Consider the following 9,792-nt stretch of genomic DNA (forward strand, 5'->3'; position numbering starts at 1 on the left):
AACACATAGACTAATAAAAACAACAAGAAGGAGACGTGACTCAAATGAAGCAAGTAATAGCAAGCTAGCTCATAGAAAATCAACCGCTAGAAATGTCTGTAATTAATGAATCACCCCGCAAGCAAACAAGATTTCTAAGTCGCAATAAAGAATAACGTCAAAAATGTTTATAAATTTAAAGTTTATCAAGTAATAATTATATACATGTTGTAATAATATTTAACTCTCGCATTATTTACACGCGCCAAGTAGGTACGCATAGATTTATACGCGGCAAGTAGATACTCATAGATTTATACGCAGCAAGTAGGTTCGCATAGATTTATACGCGGCAAGTAGATATTCATAGATTTATACGCAGCAAGTAGGTTCGCATAGATATATACGCGGCAAGTAGATACTCATAGATTTATACGCAGTAAGTAGGTTCGCATAGATTTTTACGCGGCAAGTAGATACTCATAGATTTATACGCAGCAAGTAGGTTCGCATAGATTTATACGCGGCAAGTAGATACTCATAGATTTATACGCAGCAAGTAGGTTCGCATAGATTTATACGCGGCAAGTAGATACTCATAGATTTATACGCAGCAAGTAGGTTCGCAAAGATTTATACGCGGCAAGTAGATACTCATAGATTTATACGCAGCAAGTAGGTTCGCAAAGATTTATACGCAGCAAGTAGGTTCGCATAGATTTGTACGCGGTAAGTAAACACATAGATTTATTATTGCCTCATTTTGATTCTTAATAACAGCGGCTAATGTTCCGTCTTGTTCTTTTATGTAGTCTAATGTAAAACATAAATTATATAATAATTTGTTTGTAAATTATAGTTATTTGATTCAAAATGTAACATTTTGTAATCACTCTTACAAAGGATTACTAAGGACTTTTATTATTTGGCGGATTAGTTCGGTTAATTTAGTTTCAGTTAACTGCACTATGTAGCATATATTTTTACTAGAAGAATTGAAACTGACTATGATAATGACTGAACTGAATTCGGCCGCTGGAATCAACCCGAAGCTCCAGCTCCTCTGAGCACTCCCCGTTATGAATGATTTAATAGGAGTGGTGGTCAAGTTATATCCATTCTCATCCATTGATAACTGTTCTGATAATGACAGGATTAATAGAATTTAGTTAATATTTACCTAAAAGCAATACAATGTCCGGCGGTTAAGATATGGAGGTCTGTAATTATGGCACCACCACAATGTAACTTCGGCCCCAGCATTAAAGATACCACCCATGGATACTGGTGAGGTTGCACACTGGTGCCTCCTACTATTCTCCGGTTCTTTCCAGCTATACCACATTCTATAAATACATTAATTTAATTTAATTTAAATTGCTTTAAATTTCACTTATAAAAGTTGTGTATATTTTCTTTTCTTTACCCAAAATAATAAGATCTTCAAATAAAAACCTTAAAAAATCTGTAGATTCGAAATAAATGATTAAATGTAAAGAAGGAAGGAATGTAGATAGACATTTATGCCTTTATTTGAAATATTTTATACCGATCATATTTTTTTAACTAGATTTTAAATTACGGTAAACAAAGTAAATACGTCGATACTGTACGTAATAATTGTGATGTAGAATCAAAGAAGGAAATTATTTTTTGTATCCCTACCACAATTAAAAATAAATATTTCGAAAAACTGGAAAAACCGCGCTTTGATATCTTTAATAATGAAAAAATGCAGCACCTTTAATCTATTATTTCCTCTGGATGACTCACTAGCCTGTGTAGAGCCAACCAGTGATTTCCGTCTGCTTTGTAATTTATTTTAAATTTAATGCTAATAACAAATGAAATAAAACTAAACAATATTTTACTTTACTTTAAAATATCATCACTCTTTTAATAAAATGAGTCAAATTATGGAACTTTTTAAAATTATATGAGTTATATATAAAGCAAATAGTTATACATAAATAAATAAATATAAAAATTTAATTAATTTTGAATTGATGATTTTTCAACGTCACTCACATACTATACATGCTATTTAGTAAGAAGAGAAATTATAATTTAAAAAAACATGGTTTAGACTCAGGGCAAGATTAGATTTCGGAACATAGTAATTATTTTGGAATCTATGAGGGGAAAGCCAAACTTTCTGGCGACAGGTTTTTTTGCGCATTTTGATTATTAAGCAGTGTAAAAATTATTAATTTTATAAATTATAATAAGCGATTGGACTTTTTTTTGTGAATAAAAATAGAACTAAATAAATAATATATTATTTTTAACTTCATAATTCGGCTTTCTGTGTGAATTATTTATTCAAAGCAGCGAATACTTATAATAAAATACTCAATTCCATCCTATAGGCATATAGATTCTTATAATTCTATTTTTATGCTGATTAAAATATAAAATCAAAAGTATAATAATATTGTATTGCCATAGAATCCATGTCCTTGGGATGTATACATATTTTCACGTATATAATTTTTTTTATGGAAAAGGAGGACAAAAAATCGTACGGGTCACCTGGTGTTAAGTGATCACCGCCGCCCACATTCTCTTGCAACACCAGAGGAATCACAGGAGCGTTTCCGGCCTTTAAGGAAGATGTACGCGCTTTTTTTGAAGGTACCCATGTCGTATCGTCCCGGAAACACCGCACAAGGAAGTTCATTTCACAGCTTTGTAGTACGTGGAAGAAAGCTCCTTGAAAACCGCACTATGGGGGACCGTCACACATCCAGATGGTGGGGATGATATCCTAACTTGTGGCGTGTCGTTCGAAGTTCGAATTCGGCGGCAGGAACCAGGTGAAACAGCTCTTCGGAACACTCCCTGTGATAAATGCGGTAGAGGACACACAATGAAGCGATGTCTCTACGCAACGCCAAGTGATCCAGCCGTTCACAGAGCACTGGGTCCCCGACAATTAGAGCTGCTCTACGTTGCACGCGGTCAAATGGATCGACTAAATCTCTTAATTTTAAATAGACAAATATAGATTAAGTTAATAGGTATGAAAAGTATAAAAATAACTTATCTTACCACATGATCGGTTAACTTTTGAAGCACATATCTATAACATAAAAATGGGATATAATCGTTACGACATTGTCGAGAACGACTGAAAAAACAAAACTCGTATAGTTACTTATACAGGTGGGTCAAATCTTTTGGTCTTCTTGAAACTACTATGATGGCTATTTATTGAACATAATAAACAGTTAATGTTGTTTTTTATTTAATACTCCAACGCAAACTTCAGAATACTCTCTGACACATGCTGCGAAGGACCGCAGCTTACTAAGGTAGACTCGAATTTTCAGGTATCCATAATAAAAGGAATAAATAGATTTTCTCAAAAATTATTCCTTTAAAATTCGAAACTCTCCCAGCATTCTTTTTTTGCGCTATTTTATAATAAAATATAGTTAAGTACAATTATCACAAAGTTATTGGGATAAAATAATCATAATCTAGTCCCAGACTGTCTGATCACTATGATATTCAGCTGTGGAGTAGTAGTAGTAGAGCCATTTTTTAACAAATCAATTAAATTTATTTAAAGACAATGCCTGAACAGTGGATAGGATTTTATTATAAACGCGTATAAATTTACCCTTACAGTTATTATGTAACTTATATAATTATATCAGATGTAAAAGAAAAATAAATTGTAGTACGAAATGGTATTAATTGCCAAGTTTCATATTTCTAGGTCAACTGTAAATAACTACAATACCCTATTTTTTTTTTTAAATCTTATTTCAGTGTTAGACAATCATTGAACAGTACAATTTCCTGCCACGTGCCCGTTCTTCTAACGGTACCCGAGAATTCCAATGGTTCTATTAGCAAATATTTTTGCTCTAACTATACTATTTAACAAGCAATTATTTTATTTGCATCATTTCGTAAATCGAAATAGCTCTTACGATTTAGATCAATTTTTTTTAATTAGGTAGGGTTTTTTATAAATCTATTTTGGAAAACGCAATTACTACCAAAGATAACTTTTTTATTATACTATCTCATAAATCTTAAGTATACTTTATAGTTTATACCACTGTTGATATTGGATGTTAAACTCATGTTTGAAAAATATTAATTTTGATATAAAAATCTAAAATGTTTCCAATCAAGATAAATTCTTTTTTAAATTCATATCATCACATCACAGATTTATTGTTAAAGTGGTAAAAAACTATTAAAATAGACAACATATAATTTAATAACAATGACCAAATTGTCTACAGAATTTGTTAAATGTATGTTTTTCGTAAAATATATATACTTACACCATGTATCACAAAAATGGTCACTAGAACAAGAAATTTCATTTTATTTCCAATAACAATTTTAGAAACAATTGCGTCATATTTAATAATGCTAAACCTTTTCATAATGCAATTAAAATGTTGATGAAGAATTTTAATTAAAATCCGATTATTAATCAATATTTCTGTATTTGTATGCAGATCTTGAGGATTTTATTCAAAATTCAAAAAAAGGTTAGTGAAAACTGACAGAAAGCTAAATATCGCAGTTCTTACATCTTTTGTATATACTTCTGTTAATTCTGCCTACCTGAGTGATAAGCGTAAAAATAATATGTTAGAAAATTTAATTTAAGTCAAAAGTTTTTATACGTGTCAGACGATTTCTGTCTCTTTCTGTCTAAATCAATCCAACCTTTATACCGATCCCCATCTTCCAACTCTCCAACACCTCTTGAAATATGGATATTGACTCTACCATAGGCACCTGCCTATCACCTGATTGTACTCCCGACCGTTGCAGCTAGGACATCGTCATCATTGGAATAATGCAAAAATAAAGCTTACCTTATGGATTTTAAATACACAAATTTTTATTGCCGAATTCGTTAATATTGTTAAAATTCGTCCTCTGGACGCTATTTTTACAGTTTATATTGAATTTTGCTTTGGATTTCGAGTAGATTTAAAACGCTATCGATGGAGGTACTTTTTGCTATTAAAATTGTTAGTTTCTCAGTTTTATAGTTAATTTTGAAAGTAAAGATGGCACGTTTGTTTCGTTTTACTACAATCTGCGTCAAGTTCATGCGCAGGACATACAGAAGACAATACAAGAAGAAGGCGAAACGAGCGCCGAGTGATGCGGTATGCCGACAAATCTTTTTCAGTTTTTTATGTGTTCAAAGCGAACTATCGCGTATGCAGATGATCGCAGCCTCCTTCATGCTTCTCTACCATACCTATCAATCTTGCTGAATCATTTTCAGAGTAGCTTTTAACTTCAATTAGAACAGTTATGTGCCTTCTTCTTGGTCGCATACTTTGTTTTTGAAGGTCGTGTCCGTACTTCAAAGTTTTCGTAACGTTGGTCACTAAAGCCCTCCACTTCCTTCGGTCCTCGGCTTTCCTTATTGCGGTTGTAACTGGTAGGCCACTGATTATCTTGATCTGGTCCGACCCGCGGCTAGGTGATCGTCCACGTGCCTTACAAAATTTAATTTGTAAGCAAATTACTTTATAGTCTTAAATTTGTAATAAATCAAAAGAACGAATAAATTTTCAAATGTCATTTATTTTAATTTAAATCTATGTAGACATTGGATTCAAAAACATTGACATTCTCGTCCAATATTGTCACTAATCCATGGCATGTGATCAACAATTCTTGTATATAATGGACTATCGGTGCTGTTGCGTGCGGCTGATGAAACAATGCCAGTAAGTCTGTACGGACTCTTTGACGTCCAGCGAGTCATCACCGGTGAACCGATGTCCTCCTAAAACAATATAATAATTAGGTACATCTATAAACAACTCGAATTCACGTACAGATTGATTTTGGAAAAATTTGTAAGTAGTCAATGTTTAGGTATATATAAGGTCTATTTTTTAAGTTAGCCTATCATAAAAATAGCAATAACCTAACTGTCCATGTTTCATGGTTCTAAAATGACTTCTTTAAACTATACTTCATAAGTCATTGTGTGAAGAGTGGTGACATCTTACAATAGTACACTAGTATCAAAATCTAGCTCAGAATTTAGTTTCTCAATGGCTAACAAAGTTAAAATATTGCAAAAATTTGTGTTAAAGTGTGTCGTGGAAATATTTCATTCTTGTATAGATTTCTGAGTCATATTGTTAAGGTTTTGATGTTAGGATTCAGGTAAGTTGGGTTTCATTAAATTTCATATAATTTCGAATCGAATAGAATATTTTGTGAAAAGTCGACACTTGGAGTTTTCTTATTTTTAACTCTCCCAGTTATTCATATCTACTGTTCCAATGAATCTTATTTCCATAAAAGATACATACTCATCACTTAAAGAAGTAAAAATTATTTCTACACAAGTAGTAAGAATTACTAAACGGCACTCATAATTCATCATCATGTTATTAATATTATTATAATTAGAAGGCTCACCACCTATCCCTACAATTCGAAAACAAAGTACAATATAATCAAGAAACAAAAGATACGGTTATAATTTTCACCTCATACAAAAGTCCAGTGGATCCAACTGGACCCAAGCATCCTTTATCCGGCGTGGCTAAAGTTGTGTTCGCGTACAGAGCGCAAGAAGACGACAATATCGGCAATGTCTTGACAGTGGGAATACACAATAAAGTACCGTTTTCACTGGCCGATATTGTAGCAATCAATGCTAACTGATCAATACTTATACCTGAAATTAAATTAAAATAAAAAATTATAACAAGGTAAGAGCGAGAAGGGACCGATAGTAAAAAGACAAATCGCAAGACCCAAGAGACACTGGTTCGATGACATTATTGCGATATAGGGAAGGGAATGGATGAAAACAACCCAGATTTTTTTTATAAAAATAAGGGACGAGACAAGCGGGATATTCAGCTGCTCATAATTAATACTCCCTGCCCATAACAATGCAGTGCCGATCAGGATTCTTGATAATCCAAAAATTCTGATCGGAACCACAATAATTGAGCTCGAGCCCGTGAGACACAAGATGCTAAGTTTCATTTGCCCAGTAATTTCACTAGCTACGGTGCCCTTCAGACCGAAACACAATAATGCTTTCACATTAGTGCTTCAGGGCAGAAATAGGCGCCGTTGTGATGCCCATAATCTAGCCGGCATCCTGAACAAAGGAACCTCCCACTGGTGAACGGATGGAAAAAGATGGAGGATTCTTCTACCCGAAAGTGGTCCGAAATAAACCAATAATTAGTATTAACTAACTTAGTTTACATTAGAGTTAACTGTTTTAATTTAAGTACAAAATCTTATTTATACAAAAAATAAAATGTTAAAACAGATTCGGATTAAATAATGTAAAGCATTATTATTAAGAGCGAGATCTGAATTAAAGAAGTGATTAAAAAATAAATTTTATAATTTTTTGATTTGCTTTAAAACAATCAGTGTTATTTTAATATTTTAAAGGCGACATATTAATATGTATGTTACGTTAGAAAAAAATTCATAAAAAACAGTTCAAAAACTTTTTACAATTTTTTTAAAATGTAGTAATAAAGGTAATCATCGCAGCTAATGCTTATTTTTAAAACTTTGCCAGTAAAAAGTGCAAGGAGTTCCAAATTTTTACTTCTTATTGAATAGACTAGAAAAATATTATCTGGAAAAAATTCAGCACTGTAACAATTTATACGGTTATTAAGAAGTAATTAAAAATAACGTTTCTTACCAAAAAGTGGCAAACAGATTGGAACTACGAATTGATTGAACGTAACTGTCTGGCGAAGTTTCAGTAACGCGATGTCATTATTTCTTCTGGTGCTCGTGTATCCAGGGTTGATGTTGATAGATTCCAGACTATTATTTACAACAGTGGTGGCATCACAGCGGTCATAGGATCCTAAACTTACTGTCACTTGCGTAGGTAGTAATCTGTCAAATAGATAATTTTAAATAACATATTTACTTTCTAATTGTGCAGTCTTCCATTTGGTACCAATTTGAAGCTACTTTGGACAAAATGCCAGCGAGATGTGCAGTGTGCTTCATTGTGTTTCGGTTTGAAGGGAGCCGCGACATAACCGTAGCTCCATTCTCGTAAAAAAACGAGAATAGCGATCAAAGTGAACCTTTGTCTAAAAATTAAAATTTCGTTTTCTTGTAACACAAATTGACATTTCTGCTTGTGATGAAGTTACGTTCCGATTATCGGAAATTATAAAATGCGTATCGTTGTAACAAAATCGAACGTCAATAGTTGGGAAATATTGGCATTTGGTTGAATTGATAACTTGAAACATCATTTAATAGAAAATAGATAACTCTTTACTAGTACAAACATTTGAGATGAGGTAGAAGAACTTTGTTGTGAGCTCGTCGTTCACGACGCGCGGATTTATTTACTGTTTTAAGGAGATGGTAGGTAAATAAGAATTTAGAGCAAAACGAGCATGGGATCGTCTTCTGCTTTCCGGATCGCAAAATGTCCTATCTGAGCTATTATTGTCTTGTATATAGTTGCGAAATTTACCTTTGTATTCTAATGTTATTATAGCCGTTTCTCATTAAAACACAGATAAAACTACGTTTTTTTTAAATTGAAATCAATTTCTCACCCCCGAAACTACCTGTATACTTAATTTCATTAAAATCGTTGGTACCGTTTCCGAGATTCAGAATATATATATGTACAAGAATTGCTCGTTTAAAGATATAAGATTTCCTGATTGTTTTATTTAATCCAGTTCATAAATAAAAAAAATCTCGATATGATTAATTTTGGAAACAGATTAAAAACAGAAGCTCAATCAAAAATAAACAAAAGAAAAGCTTATAATAAAACTTACCCATATACCACAGAAGCGGCTGTTATGATATGTCTATCAGATATAACAGTTCCTAGAGTCACTGATTTATTTGTATGTATGTAAGCCAACCACGGCATTTCATAAGGCGGTATTGGTTCACCACCGAGGTTTCGACTAAAAAATCCCCTATTCCCTTGAGGAATCCCACAACCTGTGATTGAAATTCAAAATTTAAAATGTAAAAATAAAATATCGGCTACTTCCGTTCTGTAATAATGATGACTTTATTCTGTATTTTTCATCGCAAATTTTCGACTTTCTAATGTTACGTTATAATATCAAGATGCTGATATTTCGATCCAGCTACATGGACCATGGTCACGCTCTCTATATTCATAGAGATATATGTACCTAGTCTTGGCATAAATACTGTTGCAATTAAAAATAAACAAAATATTACATTTGAATTTGGAATCTTGCTCAAAGCTCTAAGGAATCTTACCAATTATAAATGTTATGTGGGCACTATCCGAGTTCAGTGATGGTTTGGTGGGGTATTAGCTATGAAGGAGTAACTGAGCCATACTTTTGTGAAAAAATATCATTCTTGAGAAGGTAGTGAAGCCCCTTAACAACACCATGTTCAATAACCAAGAATGATCCTTCCAGCAAGACTCGGCGCCGGGTCATAAAGCTCGATCTACGCAGTCTTGGTTGGAAGCGAACGTTTCGGACTTCATCAGAGCTGAAATCTGGTCGTCGTCTAGTCCCGATCTTAATCCACTGACTTTAGAGAGTACGGCTTGCTCTAAACGCCATGATAATTTCGAGTCCCTAAAACAATCCGTACGATTGGCAGTGAAGAATTTTCCCATGGAATGAGTGCGTGCTTCTATTGATAACTGGCCTCAACGTTTAAAGGACTGTATTGCAGGCAACGAAGACCCCTTCGAATAAGCTTGTTATATTTTAAATTGTTTTATATTTATGTATTAAAATGACATACTTTATAAGTAATAAATGTTATTTGCAATAGATTTTT

This window comes from Leptidea sinapis, chromosome 11 (genome assembly GCF_905404315.1).
Source record: "Leptidea sinapis chromosome 11, ilLepSina1.1, whole genome shotgun sequence".
NCBI lineage: Eukaryota > Metazoa > Arthropoda > Insecta > Lepidoptera > Pieridae > Leptidea > Leptidea sinapis.